General features: G+C 44.7%; 1 protein-coding gene across 1 annotated transcript in view; it reads left to right on the forward strand.

The window, feature by feature from the left end:
* CALHM2 (calcium homeostasis modulator family member 2) overlaps positions 1–15863 on the forward strand; it is a 29823-nt gene that overhangs the window by 1119 nt on the left and 12841 nt on the right. The gene's annotated exons all lie outside the window — the stretch shown is intronic.

A 15863-nucleotide genomic window follows, 5' to 3' on the forward strand; every position in this document is an offset into this window, starting at 1 on the left:
CGGCCGTTTTTTTTTTTTTTTTTTGGGAGCAGTGATTTTAACAATGCTTAACCACTTGCTTACTGGGCACTTAAACCCCCCTCAGTCCCAGACCAATTTTCAGCTTTCAGCGCTGATGCACTTTGAATGACAATTGCGCGGGCATACAACACTGTACCCAAATGAAATTTTTATCATTTTTTTCCCACAAATAGAGCTTTCTTTTGGTGGTATTTAGTTACAGCTCGGAGTTTTATTTTTTGCTAAACAAACAAAAAAAGAAAAAAAATCATGTTTTAATAGTTTGTTATAAAATTTTGCAAACGGGTCATTTTTCTCCTTCATTGAAGTGCGCTGATTAGGCGGCACTGATAGGCTGCATTGGTGGGCACTGATGGGCTGCATTGGTGGGCACTGATAGGCATAGTTAAGGCGGCACTAATAGGCACAGATAAGGCGGCACCGATGGGCACAGATAAGGCGGCACTGATGGGCAAAGATGGGCACAGATAAGATGGCACGGATGGGTGGCACGGATAAGTGGCACGGATGGGTGGCACGGATGGGCACTGATAGGTACCACAGATAGATGGGACTGATAGGTGGCACTGATAGGTGGCTCTGATAGGTGGCACTGCTGGGCACTGATGGGCGGCACTGCTGGGCACTGATGGGCGGCACTGGGGTGCAGCACCTTTGAGGCAGATTTTGGGTGGCACTGTGGGTGGCACTGCTGGGTGGCACTGTGGGTGGCACTGTGGGCACTGCTGGGTGGCACTGTGGGCACTGCTGGGTGGCACTGTGGGCACTATGGGCACTGCTGGGTGGCACTGACAGGGGGGCACTTACTTTATTTCAGGATGGCACTGCGGGTGGCAGGTGGGCACTGGCAGGGGGCAGGTGTCCGTTTAAATTGCTGGCCGTGATCGGGACTGATGTCCCGAACACGGCCGCCGGCGATCGGCTTTTTTTTTTTCTCCTCGCGCTGTCAGCGCGAGGAGGAATACTAGCCGATTACCGGCTCCGTTTTATCACATGATCAGCTGTCATTGGCTGACAGCTGATCACGTGATAAGGGGTCGGGATCGACCCCTTACACGGATCGGTGATCAGGCGAGTCTCACGGACTCGCCGATCACAGAGCGCGCCGCGCGCGCCCCTCAGGGGGCGCGCAGGCCGCTCGTAACCGGGACTACGTCAATAGACGTAGTCCCGAAAATGTGGGTCCGCGCTATTGCCGTCATTTTGCAATAGCGCGGTACCCAAGTGGTTAAAGTGAAACAGTAAAAGTGTAAATATTCCTTTAAATTTCATACCATGGGGGTGTGTATAGTATGCCTGTAAAGGGGGGGGAACATGTTTCTAGTGCTTAGAACTGTCCCTGCACAAACTGTCATTTAAAAGCACTCGCGTCTATAGAGAAAAGTAATTGAAGGTGATTGATTTAAAAAAAATAAAAATAAAATGCGTCCCCCCCCCCCAATATCCATACCAAACCCTTTATCCAAGCACGCAACCTGGCAGACAACAGGAAAAGAGGGTGGGCGAGAGAGCGCCCCCCCCCCTGAACTGTACCAGGCCACATGCCCGCAACATTGGGAGGATGCGTTTGGGGGTCTGTGACCCCCTTTAAAGCACCATGTCCCCATGTTGATGGGGACAAGGGCTTCATCCCCACAACCCTAGCCGGTGGTTGCGGGGGGGCTTATCAGAATCTGGAAGCCCCCTTTGAAAAGGGGACCCCCAGATCCCAGCCCCTCCCCCTGTTTGAAATGGTAAATGGGTACAAACGTAGTTAAAGTAAGTGTAAAAAATAAATAAAAATAAAATTGTTAAAAAAAAAACCACACAGACACCATTGGGAAAAGTCCTTTATTAAAAAAAAAAAAAAAAAAAAAAAAATTAATTTAATATTCCAGCAGTGGAAAGCCACTCTTGCTATCCAGCGATGGCTGGCTGATCTCTTCTCCGTGGTCCAGCAATGGGTGATCTCTCCCACCGGAGACACTTCGGGAATCCCGGCAGTCTGACAGGTCTTAGCTGAGGAGGACGGGGCTATCCGTCACTTGACCCCACCCCCCTCTGAAGCAAGGGGAAACCTGGGCTTCCCCATTGACAGAAACCTGCGTTGCATCAGAGGGGGGCGGGGGCGCGCATCTCTGTGATCGTTGTTGCGGTGTATCAGTCTGACACACCGCAACTACGATCTCAGTAAAGAGTCTCTGATGGAGACTCTTTACCATGTGATGAGCCGTGTCCAATCACAGCTGATCACAGTGTAAATAGGAAGAGCCGGTGGTCTTAAAATAGGAAGAGCTCTTCTCCCCTCCCAGGATGCCCACACTGGTCCACCAGGGATGCCCAGCACCAGGTATGCCCCCCCTAGACCACCAGGGATGCCAATCAGTGCCCACAATGGGCATCACTGCCATACATTATTGTTTGGCACTGATTGGCATCCATCCCTACAATACTGTACACTACAGTGCCGCCCATCAGTGCCACCTATCAGTATCTATCTGTCGCATATCAGTGCCACTTCATTGGTGCCACATTGGTACCCATCAGTGCTGCCTTATCAGTGCCTGTCACTGCAGCCCCGTTAGTGCCAATAAGTGAAGGAGAAAACTTACTTATCGGTGTATAACACGCACGGGTGTATAACACGCACATTCATTTTAAGAGGGAAGTTTCAGGGAAAAACATACATTTTTTGTATTGGCGTGTAACACGCACACGCTATTTTCACCCGATTTTCATGGTGAAAAAGTGAGTGTTATATGCCAATAAATACAGTATTTACAAAGTTTTGTAACTGAAACAAAAAAAACGTTGTTTTTCAAAATTTTTGGGTGTTTTTTGTTTGTTTAGCAGAAAATGAAAATCCCAGAGGCTCTCAAATACCACCAAAAGAAAGCTCTATTTGTGGGAACAAAATGATAAAAATGTAGTTTGGGTATAGTGTAGCATGAACGCGCAATTGTCATTCAAAGTGCGACAGCGCTGAAAGCTAAAAATTCGTCTGGGCAGGAAGGTGTATAAGTATTGAAGTGGTTAAGCATTATTAAAATCACTGCTCCTGAAAAAATGGCCGTGTGGTTTCTTTTTTTTTTTTTTTTTCCATTGATACATGTCCCCTGGGGCAGGACCCAGGTCCACAAACACTTTTTAGGACAATAACTTGCATATTAGCCTTTAAAATTAGCCCTTTTGATTTTTGAACGTTCGAGTCCCATAGGGTTCTAAAGTTCACGTGAAGTTTCGGTCTGTTCGTAGGTTCTAGTCCGAACCGGGCGGTGTTCGGCTCATCCCTAAAATATGAGGTTAAACCTTAACAGTTTCAATTTGTATGCAGTCAGGCAATTCCTTGACCTACATGGCTTTTGTAAATCTGAAGACAAAAATCTGCAGAAAATCTGATCGTCTGTAATGGGGTCTTGCGTGATCCAAAATTGGAAATAAAAGTGTTGCCTATAACTCTATCTACTTTAGAGCTTGGCAAGTAAAGATCTTTTCAGGGTGTGTTTTGTTTCCATTAAAAAGAATACAACTATTTTTATTGGTATGCTTATAATCCTTTATTGTATAGATCAATTCATGTGGAGAAGCTATAGTTTCTTCAGACCACAAAACTGAGAAATGGATCAGGATAATGGACACTCGGGGCTTAATCAATTGAATTTCCATACATCCAGCTAATGGATACTATTTGGCCTTTCCAGGGAGTAATGTTTGCATTTTTTATGCTGATTCTTGTTGAATCTTGAGTTAAGTCATAAAGTCAAATGAAAACCGTGGAAGCATTTTCTATATCAACTAGTAAAATGTGTCTTCCCTAACAAATTAAAGCCGGAAGCAGTTGGCAGTCTGGGCTCATTGTGGCATTTGTTATAAACTGGACACTCTGGGTGGCATTCACACCTGCGTGGGTTTTATATTTAGTTATTTTTTTTGTGTGTGTGACCGCATAAGGCATCTAATTCACGTGAATGGGATGCCTTATGTGCCAAAGTATTTATGGCACATTTTGATGGGACAAACTGCTCATTTGCTAGCCACATTTGGCATGCCATTAATTTTCCAGTTGTGAGAAGACCCCGTTCTAATATATATATATAAATATAGGTTCTACTGTAGGCAGATTTCCTTGGCTCAAGGTGAAGCCTAAGCTGTGACTCTGGGTCAGGGTTCAGTGGTCATTCGACCCACTGGTTGAACATATGTGTGCCCAACTTAACTTTAGATTGCACCATACAGCAGGTCCTGCACACAATGAATAGTCTACATATGGACTCTTCTACTATACCCCAATTGCGCTCTAACATGAGCAACTAATTTGCTAATACAACTGTATGTCACCTGAATATAGTAGCACATTTTGCCTAATGAGTACATTAACATCTTGGCAATAAATCTGTTCAGGACTGTTTCTGTTATCCGATTTTGCTCTAGGTCCTAATCTGAAGATGACTTGCATAATGAGGTTTCTCCCATTGCATGCTGAATGTAACTTTGATGTTTTCAACATTCTTGTTCTCACCTTTTATAAAAAAGGTCCCGCTGTGCATGGTAGTCAGTCGGCTTTTAACTTCAGACATGGAAACATGGAAGTTTAATTGGTTTCCAGATTTTTCTAGCAAATCAACCCCCATGTGACTCTTCTTGTACATGTTTTTTTGTCAGGTCAGGCTCTTGGCAATTGCAGCCCCTGTATTATCCCCTAATATTTGTTTTTAGTCACACAAGACCCCCCTGCTTGGGGCAATGGAGAGGGATCTATGTACAGAAAATCCCAACACTGGGGGGAAAAGTGTGCATAGGCATGGTTCTCTAAACTGCTCAATTGCTTTCTTCCCCAGGTAAATTGATTTGGAGCTGATGTCTAGCACCTTTTTAGATGCTGGATCATTGCCTAGATCAGGAGATCTAATTCCTAAGAGGTGTTTTTTTTTTTTTTTTCTTTTTTTTTAATCTTGAACATATTATTAGGCAGTTGGCTTTTTTTGTGTATTTGTATTATGCCCTTCAAACTGCCCCTCCCCCCCCCCCCCCCCCCCCCTCCTCCACCCATTCATTGTTGGGTTTTTTTTTTTTTCTTCAGTTTACTGGAATGTGTTTCCATTGAACTTTACTTTCTAGGAGACATCTGGTTAGACAGGTCTCTACTAGCTTGAAGATCATGAAAATGCAAAGGAAATTCTTATCTTGGGGTGGTGTTCTGTCAATGTTACTTTTTAGGTGGTTTAATGTTACATCTGTCATTGTCCTTGAAAAGAAAAACAAGTTTCAGTAATACAATGTCATGAATTATAAACCCTAAGCTTTCACATGAAAGAGAAACTTATTGTTTCCTCCCCAGGCTTTAGTATCGTTTTATACAAAACATTTTTGCATGTAAAATTAGAATCAGATATAAAACATCCTATTTCTAATTAATTTTTATTTTTTTATTTAAATATTAAAATAACCTGTTATACTTGCGTGCTCTGTGAAGTGGTTTTGCACAGAGCAGCCCAGTTCCTCCTCTTCTCAGGTCCCATGACAGTGCTTCGGGCCCCCCCCCCCCCCTCCTGCTGGGTCCCCACACAGCAAACACCTTGCTCTGGGGGCACCCAAGCTGTGGCTGTGTGTCCATTCATGCATGGAGCTGCAGCCCACCCTTCTCCTGATTGGCTCACTGGCTGTAATTGACACTGGCCAAAAGCCAGTCAGAAGTGCAAATCCCCAGAGAAGCAAGGGTCTCATGGGCATTGCTGGATCAAGGAGGCGCTCAGGTAAGTATGGGAGGGCTGCTGCAGACAGGTTTTTACCTTCATACATAGAATGCATGAAGGTTAAACCCCCAAAAAAAAATACCTTGTTCCTTTATAACCACTTTAACTCTGCCCATTTCTCCTCTCTGAACTACAGGTCACACCTATGTCACAGTTTAGGAGAAGGTGTTCTGTATTCCAGGGACAACAGCAGGACAGCCAGCTGATATAAAGGGGGTGAGGGCAAAATTAAATTGAGCCACTACATTTAAGGACAGATTAGCTATAATATGTTAAATATTTGATTGTGGGTTTACATGTGCTCTGATCAGTTCAGGTGGAGAACTCAGAATGTCCAATCAGCTTCAGCTTAGACAGGTCAGACTACTTCAACACTGATCTATTTCTAGGTTTATTGAATAAACAGCATGGGATTTAATACAATCCTTTGAGCTGTTTTCATAAAACATAGTTTTCCCATATAGCAGTAACCAACATTGGTGGCCTCTGCTTCATAGCATAATTTGCTGTCCAATACCACAATTCATTTCAAATGACATTAAGAATACTTTCCTGGCTTTCCCTTATGTCAGCACACAATGGGTTAACATGTCCTCTGGAGCCCACAGCACTGCCTCTTCCTAGCTAAATACAAGACAGCCCCTCCCCTCCAATGTTTGGGGGGGGGGTTGTCATGATCCAGGCCACCTGTTTATAGCAGTTGGCAAGTCCCTGCCACACCACCCCTCCAGGTTCAGCCTTTTCTGGAGTTGGAAGAAAACCTTCTTGAAATTGGGCATCCTGTGTTCTGGGCCATGCAACACACAGAGCATTTTGAAGAAAAAAAATTACATTCTGCTAGTAAACTCATAAAAAGTCTTAAATTTAGGCAAATCTGTATTCTGCTACATATTTTTGGTTTAAAAAATAAAAATCCCAATAGGCTTTTGATTCATTTGTGCAAGAGTTATAGCATCTACAAAGAGAGTATGTGTTTCATAGTTAGTTAGGTTGAATAAAGACACCAGTCCATCCAGTTCCACCTGAGTGAGTGTCTACAATTGTTCCTATCCCTGTACATTGCACACACATGTTGGTCCCTACCCTCAAGGAGCCCACAATCCAAGGTCCCCATTCATATCCTAGGGCCAATTTTGAACAGAAGCCAATTTACCTACCTGCATGTCTTTGGATTGTGGGAGGAAACCGGAGTACCCGGAGGAAACCCACACAGGCACAGGGAGAACATGCAAACTCCAGGCAGGTAGTGTCATGGTTGGGATTTGAACCAGCGACCCTTCTTACTGCTAGGTGAGAGTCCTAACCACTACACCACTGTGCTGCCCAATGTGTATATAATCTATTATTGCGGTAGACAATCTGACTCTTTTTGGGGACCAGTGACAGGAATACAGTGATCGGTGCTAAAAAAAAAAAAATAATGCCCTGTTGCTGTACTAATGGCACTGGCTGGGAAGGGGTTAACATTGGGATGATCAAAGGGCTAACTGTGGCCCTAGCCAGTGTTTTACTATACTGTGTGAGGTGTTTTTACTCAGTATCATTGTTCTGTCTCTTTTGCCTGACGAAAGGAGGACATCGGGTACCATGCACCCATTGATCAGCTTCTGCTGTGTGTAATCGCAGCGAAAGTGAGCCTCCGGCTACACGCATGCTCCCTAACCAGAAGTGTCTGATCACTAGCGTGGATCTTAAGACCCCTTTCACGCTGATTCACTTTCAAGCTAAAAAAAAAGCACCTGAAAAGCTCACGAAAACCTTTCCATTAAAATCCAATGAATGCTTTCACACTGGGGCGGTGCACTGGCAGGGCGGTGAAAAAACGCCCCTCTCCATTGAAATTAATGGAAAGCTCTTCAAAGGTGCCTAAAAAAGCTCTTCAAAAGCCCTCAGTGTTTTACTGGCATTTTAGAAGCACCTCAGTGTGAAAGGGGACTAAGTGGTTAAACGTCACGGATATTCTACAGGTGTGATATAAGGCCCCTTTCACACTGGGGCGGTGCGAGCGTCGGCGGTAAAGCACCGCTATTTTTAGCGGCGGTCTGCGGCTGCTAGCCAGGTGGTTTTAACCCCCGCTAGCAGCCGAAAAAGGGTTAAAACCGCCGGCAGTATAGCTGCGCTGTCCCATTGATTTCAATGGGTAGGAGCGGTGAATACACCGCTCCTTTCACCGCTCCAAAGATGTGGCTAGCAGGACTTTTTTCACCATCCTGCTAGCGCACTGCACTTGGAGGCGAGCATGGGAGGAGGTAAAATTGACAAGGGACACCAACTATGGGATAATGGTGCTGTGGTAACTTGCCCAAAAAAAGCATAATATTTTCTTGATATCAGCCCTATGATAAAAGCCTTTTAAAATTAGTTTGCAATAATTCCATCAGTATCACCAGCAAAGCAGCCTCCTTATTATCCCATTAAAGAAGAAGAGAATGTGCGCTGCATTTTGAGATTTCATAATTTGCCACGTCACGAATGTTAATTCTCCATTACGATCGCTAGTTTACAAGACGGACCACTTCTGGCTCTTCCTTCTGAGCATGCGTGTTTTTGTACTTTGTACTTTGGACTTTTATCCCACAGACTTGTGTACACACGCTCGGAAAATCCGACAACAGACATTTTGTCCGTGGGAAAATCCGACAACAGTTGTCCGATGGAGCGTACTAACGGTCGGATTTTTCACTAACAGCCTGTCGCCACACATTTCCCATAGGAAAATCCAATTGTGTGTACAAGGCTTAAGTGGATAAAAGCAGATAGGTCTTAAAGGGACAGTGTAGCGGGGTTTGTTTGTTTTTTGTTTTTTTAAGAGCTCTTACACCCCTTTCACACAGGGAGTTTTGCAGGCGCTATAGCATTAGAAATAGCGCCTGAAATCCGCCCTAAAGAAGCTGCACCATAGTGTGTAGTGTGAAAGCCCCAAGAGCTTTTACACTACAGCGGTGCGCTGGCAGGACGTCAGAAAAAAGTCCTGCCAGAAGCTTCTTTGGAGCGGAGAAGGAGCGGTGTGTTTACCACTCCTCCACCGCTGCAATACCGCCGGCAAAACGCCGCTATTGCGGCGTATTGCCTGCGGTTTTAACCCTTTCGCGGCCGCTAGCGTGGGGTAAAATCGCCCCGCTAGCGGTCGAAATGCGCCGCAAATCCGGCGGTAAAACGCCGCTAAAAATGGCGTTTTACCGCTGACGCAATGGGTGGTGTGGTGTGAAAGGGGTCTTAAGGAATGCAACGTATGGTGTTTTGCATTATTTTAGGAGCAGAAACCCTAAAAGCAAACACTCCAGAAAACATAGGACATGCCTATCTGCTTTCCCCAGATTTCTGCACAGGGTGGCTTTCATGCTCCTTAATCAGCTCATGTGGCAATGGCTCACATCCATTTATATCAGCGCAATAGAAAATGCCTTGCCCAGCTCAGGCTGAATGTTGGACATTCATTCATTCATGTATTGCCTCGAGTGACCATGGATAAGATGGTGGATGCATAAATTTCAAAGCCTATATTTAGGAGGCTGTAGCAGAAAGTATGTGGCAAATATCCATGCCACAGGCAAGACACAAAAGCATGGTTTTTGATTTCAATCTCATTGGTCCGTTTAGTACCCAGACCCAACCACTGCAAAATGCATGCAGATTTTTCCAAATGTAAAAAGGGGCCTTCTTTTCCCAGAATGACTAAGTTAAAAGCTCATTGATGAAGAATGCGAGCGACTTGATGAGGCCAATCTGCAGTACAGGTGCGCTAAGCTTTATTCAATGAAGCTGGCTGATGCATGCTTAAGCCACGCACTTCCAGGAGTGGATGGGGCCCTCCAGCATCTGGGGCACAAGTGTCTTTACCTTTCAATACATTTGGGAATCCTATGAATTGAAAAGTGGACCTAAGGCTGGTTCACACCAGACCAATGTGTTTTTATTTTGCGCCATAAATGCATGAACCGTGTTTACAATGGATTCCAATGGCCTACTTCACACCAGTGCATTGCAATCCAATGCAGTCAACTAAAGTAGAACACGTTGCTTTTTGGGGCAGCTTTGCCAGGATTTTGGTGGAAGATGCATGTGAGATGGCTAGCTTAAGTTCTTGTGCACCCTTCATTTTGGCTTTACAAGCTAGACATGCGCTCAGCAAGTTCTGCACATTTGGGATGAAACCTAAATTCTGTCTTTAGCAGCCTTTCTTTAAAGAGGAAGTAAACCCTGATGAGTTTACTTCCTCTTTCATTCCCTGCAAAGGCAAAGCATAATGGACTACTATGCATCGCATAGTAGCCCATTATGTGTCACTTACCTGACACAGGAGCCAGCGAAGTCACCGCTGTCCCCTGTAGTCTGCCGCATCCATCTTGTTGGTGGGGTCTCGCAGCTCCGCCGCTGTCATTCGGCGAAGCCGCGATGACGTCACTCCCGCGCATGCGCACGGGAGTCGACACGCGCGGCAGCTCCATTATTGGAAATGCCGCGCTCAGTGTGCCTGCGCGCCGCTATCTACGGCGCATGCGCCGTAGACAGTGGTGCCCGTTTTCGGGCAAATATCTCCTAAACCATATAGGTTTAGGAGATATTTCTTGGACCTACAGGTAAGCCTTAATCTAGGCTTACCTGTAGGTCAAAGTGGTTTGTAAGGGTTTACAACCACTTTAATTGTCAGTGTTTCTTTTCTTTTTCTCTCCTGCCTGTTTTATTCGGCTAGTTATAACATTGTGTGCTGATGTGAGGTAGGGCCAGGAACATGGGAAAGTGTTAGGAGATACTCTTTCACACTGAGGCGCAATGGCACCTGTAAAGCGCCTCTTCTGTCACTCCAGTGTGAAAGCCTGAGAGCTAAACTCCTAAAACACCAGTGCATTTAACCCTTTTTTAGGCTGCTAGCGGGGGGAAAAAAAGCGCCCCGCTAGCAGCTGAAAAATGCTGCTTTTTCTACACTGGGCTGGGCATCGGCGATAAAAGTGCCCTTACTGTAATTTTCCTTTCCTGGCCTATCCTCCTGTCCGCACAGGACTCCTTCCCCAGTGGATTTTTGCTGGCTAGGTTGTTGAAGACTTCATCTGGGGAGGGGCTGTTTATCTCCTTCCCGCACATATGCGGCCTCGGATTTAAGGGGTTATACCGGGCTGCATGCATCATCCCTGTACACTTTTCTTTGCGGTTGGCTCTTCAGGGATAACAACCGATGTGGCTAAAAGCTGTTATCCTGGAGGGGCGGGAGAGGATGTCTTGGTTCCAGTTTTCTTTTTGTGAACACGGAAGCGACATCACTTCCTGTTTTACTCAGCTGCCAATAGGGCAGTTTTTTAAATCTGAATATTTTGAAGTGCAAAAGGAGGGATTTGGGATCTTTTAGAACACCCCCCCAATCCTTCCATAAAGAGTACCTGTCACCACCTACTACTGTCGCAAGGAATGTTTACATTCCTTGTGACGGCAATAAAAAAAAAGTGTGTGGTTGGGGTGTTTTTATTTATTTATTTATTTTTTATGTGAGCTTGCGCAGTAAAGAAAACTCACGTGTAAGTCGTGCCCGCATATGTAAACGGTGTTCAAATTATACATGTGGGGTATCAATCGTAAGAGCAATAATTCTAGCACTAGACCTCCTTTGTAACTCTAACCTGTATGTTTGGGGGTTCTAAGTAATTTTATATAACAAAAATACATATTTTAACTTGCAACCAACAAATGTCAGAAATGGGCTTAGTCATGAAAGGGTTATTTAGCTAGGAAGAGGTGGTCCTGGGGGTTCCAGAGGTGGTGTTATCCCATTTGTGTGCTGATGTGATAGACCCGGAAAGGAAAATTTATAGTAAGTGCCTGTCTCTCTCCTCCCTCCTGTAACTGCATCAGAAATTTCTTTATATGTAACCAGAAAAATTGTTATGAAGGGACTTTACTAATTCTTCAACTTTACAAGCCTGTATATACAGGTAACACATTTTTATAAGCAAACATGCAAATAGGCCTTTCAAGCACCTGTTACAACAAAGCACAAGCAGGTGGGTTTCACATAGTCTCACTGGGTTTGTATTTACTGAGGCCTGATTCACACCTATGCAGGTTGCAGTTTACATATTGCAGGTGCATTTTGAATATACGCTTTTGATTTGTTGAAGTCTATATGGAACCAGAAAAAAAAAAGTCCATAAAATGCACACGTGTGAATAACATACATAGGAAACCATGTTAAATGGACTGTAGCGTGTCTCTGTAAACTGAAAACGCACTACAAAATGCATGGTGGTAAACCGGGCTTAAAACTGGAGAGTGAAAAATTGCTTTTGGTGATACTTGATTACCTCCTGCAGTTTTAAATTGTTTGTTTTTTTTGTTTTAGTTTTTTTGTTTTTTCCCCTATTAACAAAAAAACACAATTTTGAAAACCCAATATTTTTTTACTTTCTGCTATAAAACGTACCCAATAAAACATTTTAAAAATCGAATTTCTTTATCTATGTAGGCCAGTATGTAGTCTGCTACATATTTCTGGTTTATATAAAAAAAAAAAAAAGCGTAATATTGATTGGTTTGCGCAAAAGTTATAGCGTCTACAAAATAGGGGATTTATTGCAGATTTTTTATTTTGGGGAACCAGTGACATTACAGTGATCAGTGAAAAAAATGCACTGGCATTATTCTAGCAGGGAAGGGGTTAAATGTGTTCCCTGGATGTGTTTACTAACTGTATGGTAAGGTGACCAGATGTCCCTGGTTTGAGGGGACAGTCCCCGGATTGAGGACACTGTCCCTGGTTTTGTCCCCTGGATTTGACTTCAACAGGAGCTGGGGCACTTTTCAAAGACAGTCAGTGCAGAATAAAAAAACAAATCTGAATTGCACACCCCCGCGCCTACTAGCTTGGGGGGGGTGTATTTTTTTTCCATTATCTGTGTCTCTTTCTGATGTGCTGGTCGGAGCGGATGGACTATTTCTTCAGTTTCCGGCACACGCCCATTCAGCTCCGCTCCCCATGTTCTTCTGCCTTGGCTCAAATCCCAGCCAGCCTGATTATCTCCTTGCCTTCCCCGGCAGAGTTATTTTCCTCAGCTCTCCACCCAGTAGTAGCCGGGGCCCGGAGAGTGAGACCTGAGAGGCTGTAAGGCTGGTGGCGGAGGAGGCGATGGGCAGAGAGGCAACTGAGCTAGCTGATGATGTCCAGCAGCAGGAATAGAGGGGAAGTAGATCCAATAGAGGGGCTGCCAGTGCATTCAAGGCTTCAACACAGGTGTGCTTTGGGGGTGTCTGTGAATAGGCTACATTGCACTGTCTGTCTCAAGCATAATGGATGATATCAGAACTTGCAGGCAGCAGCACTTATTGGTTAATAAAATCAGCACCCAGCAGTCATATTATGTGACAGACTGTGACAGAGCCAGCCTGAGCCATGATAGACCGCCCGCTGCCTGTAAGTTATCATAATGCTGATGATCTTAACCAATTGCCGATCGCCTGATAGCAGATTTACTGCTATGGGGTGGTCGCACTGCGCAGGATCAATTGTATAGGTGATCCTGCATTTCTGGGTATCGGAGCCAATCAGTGGATCCGGCGGACTTGCCTAGTGGTCTGCCTATGTAAACAAGACAGTTCGCCATTCTGTCGGTGTGGAAGACATTGATCTTGTGTTCCTGCAAAGCAAGTACAGGGATCTATGTCTTCCCTTAGTAAAATCGCCTGCCCCACAGTGAGAAAACACTTGTTAGGCACACATTTAACCCATTGATTGCCCTAGATGTTATCCCCTTCTTAGCCAGTGTCATTAGTACAGTGACAGTACATATATTTAGCACTGATCTTTGTATTGGTGTCGCTGGTTTCCACAAAGTGTCAAGTGTCACTAATGCCACATACACATGAGTGGAATGTCCAACAGAAAAAGTCAGACGGAATCTTTTCATCGGATATGTGTGTGTGTGTGTGTGTGTGTGTGTGTGTGTGTGTGTGTGCGCCTCATCTGACTTTTTTTTCCCCGGAAATTCTGAGGGACCTAGAAATAGAACATGTTCTAAATATTTCCAACTGAATGGGGGAAAACCGGAAAACCGCTTGTCTGCATACTGACGGACCAAAAACGACGCATGTGCTGTAGCAAGTATGAGACGGAAGCTATTGCCATCATACGTGTTGTACGTCGCCGTGTTCTAGACCGTCGGACTCTGGTGTGATTGTGTGTAGGCAAGACAACTCTGTCGGGAAAAACCTTCAGAGTTTATTCCGATGGAAAAAACGGTCGTGTGTACCTGGCATTAGTGTCCAATTCACCACCGCAATATCGCAGTCCCGCTATGAATCACTGATTTCTGCCATTACTAGTAAAAAAATATGTCCCCGGATTTAATTTTAAAAATCTGGTCACTTTACTGTATGGGGGATGGGCTGTCTGGGACAACACAAAGATTCATCTTCCTGAAAGACAGGATCTGTGTGTCATCTCCTGAAGGAATTGAGATCTGCCTTGTTTACTTTGGTAGATCCCCCGTTCTGTCTCTGAAGGGGAACAATCCATGGGCAGCCGGCAGACATCAAGTTTGCCAGACCCGCTGATTGGCACGTGCCCACAGATCGCTGTGTACAGGCCCGACGTACATCTACAGCGATTCCGAGCCAACCTGCCACTGCGAAGACTGGTCGGTTAATTGAACATGCTGAGGTTAGATGCTGATTTGCTACCATGCACCAAATTCTGGCATTCCACAGTTTTAGTAAATCAACCCCATTGTGTTTTTGCAGAGCATTTGTCCACTTCTTCAGGAGATGGATAGTTTGGATGCAATCTTCTACAATAACCGGATGGCACAGTTTATGCACAACTTTTCTGAAATGTTTATTTGCCGAGAACTAACATGGAATCTGGTCCAGGTTTTACCAGCCACCTTGGCAAGTTTGGTTCCGGAACAGATTTTGCGGTCCGCTTGTGTCCACCAACAGGTGGTATAAGTTGAACAGGACTAAAGCAAAGGACTGCTCTTGGCCTGGGACTCGGGAAGCAAAAACATGAGAGCTGCTTATGTGAAGCTTGCTTTGGAAGAGAAGTTTTACATTCTTTGTTTTGTGAGTGACTGGGAGAAGCCCTCCACCTGTTGAGTTAGTGCCTGGATGGCAAGAATTTTATTTCCTGTTTTTCTGTTTGTTATTTTTATGCAACCTTTTGAAAGATGGAAGACATGCTAAAAGCCCTGCTGTAGGCCACTGCAACCCAGTAGGAAATCAACCGCTATTTTGCAGTGGCATGGTGGAATTAAAGACGGGGTCCACAGGTCCTTTTGCCAGTGGAACAGAAAATGGTGCATTCTAGCTATTTCTTGCAAACGCTGACACCTGTAGATGGTTACGTAGTAGGTGAGGTTGAAAAAAGACACAAGTCCAACCTATTTGTGTGATTATGTCAGTATTACACTGTATGTTGCGGTTGTTCGGGTGCTTATCTAATAGTTTTTTTGAAACTATCGATGCTCCCCGCTGAGACTGCTGCCTGTGGAAAGGAATTCCACATCCTTACAGTAAAGAACCCTCTACGTAGTTTAAGGTTAAACCTCTTTTCTTCTAATGTTAATGAGTGGCCACGTGTCTTGTTAAACGCGTCCTTTCCGCAAATTTAGTTTTATGCCTATTGTGGGGTCACCAGTATGGTATTTGTAAATTGAAATCCTATCCCCTCTCAAGCGTCTCTTCTCCAGAGAGGATAAGTTCAGTGCTCGCAACCTTTCCTCATAACTAATATCCTCCAGACCCTTAATTAGCTTTGTTGCCCTGCTTTGTACTCCATTTCCAGTACATCCTTCCCTAGGACCGGTGCCCAGAACTGGACAGTATACTCCAGGTGCTGCCAGACCAGAGTCTTGTAGAGTGGGGGAATTGTTTGTTTTATCTTTGGAGTTGATCCCCTTTTTAATGCATGAAAATATTCTGTTTGCTTTGTTAGGCTCAGCAATGGCATGATGCAATGTCAAGCTGCTATCTACTAGGACCCTTTTCCATCCTAAATTCCCCCAGAGGTTCTCATTTGCCATGTAGTTGCCCACCCCATTAATTCAGATATTTTTGCAAGGTTTACAATCCTATGAAGTTATTTCCCTGCTTAGCTTAGTATCGTCTGCAAATACAGAGATTGAACTG

The sequence above is a fragment of the Lithobates pipiens genome, unplaced genomic scaffold (genome assembly GCF_037356315.1).
Source record: "Lithobates pipiens isolate NorthernLeopardFrog02 unplaced genomic scaffold, aLitPip1_a1.2 Scaffold_25, whole genome shotgun sequence".
NCBI lineage: Eukaryota > Metazoa > Chordata > Amphibia > Anura > Ranidae > Lithobates > Lithobates pipiens.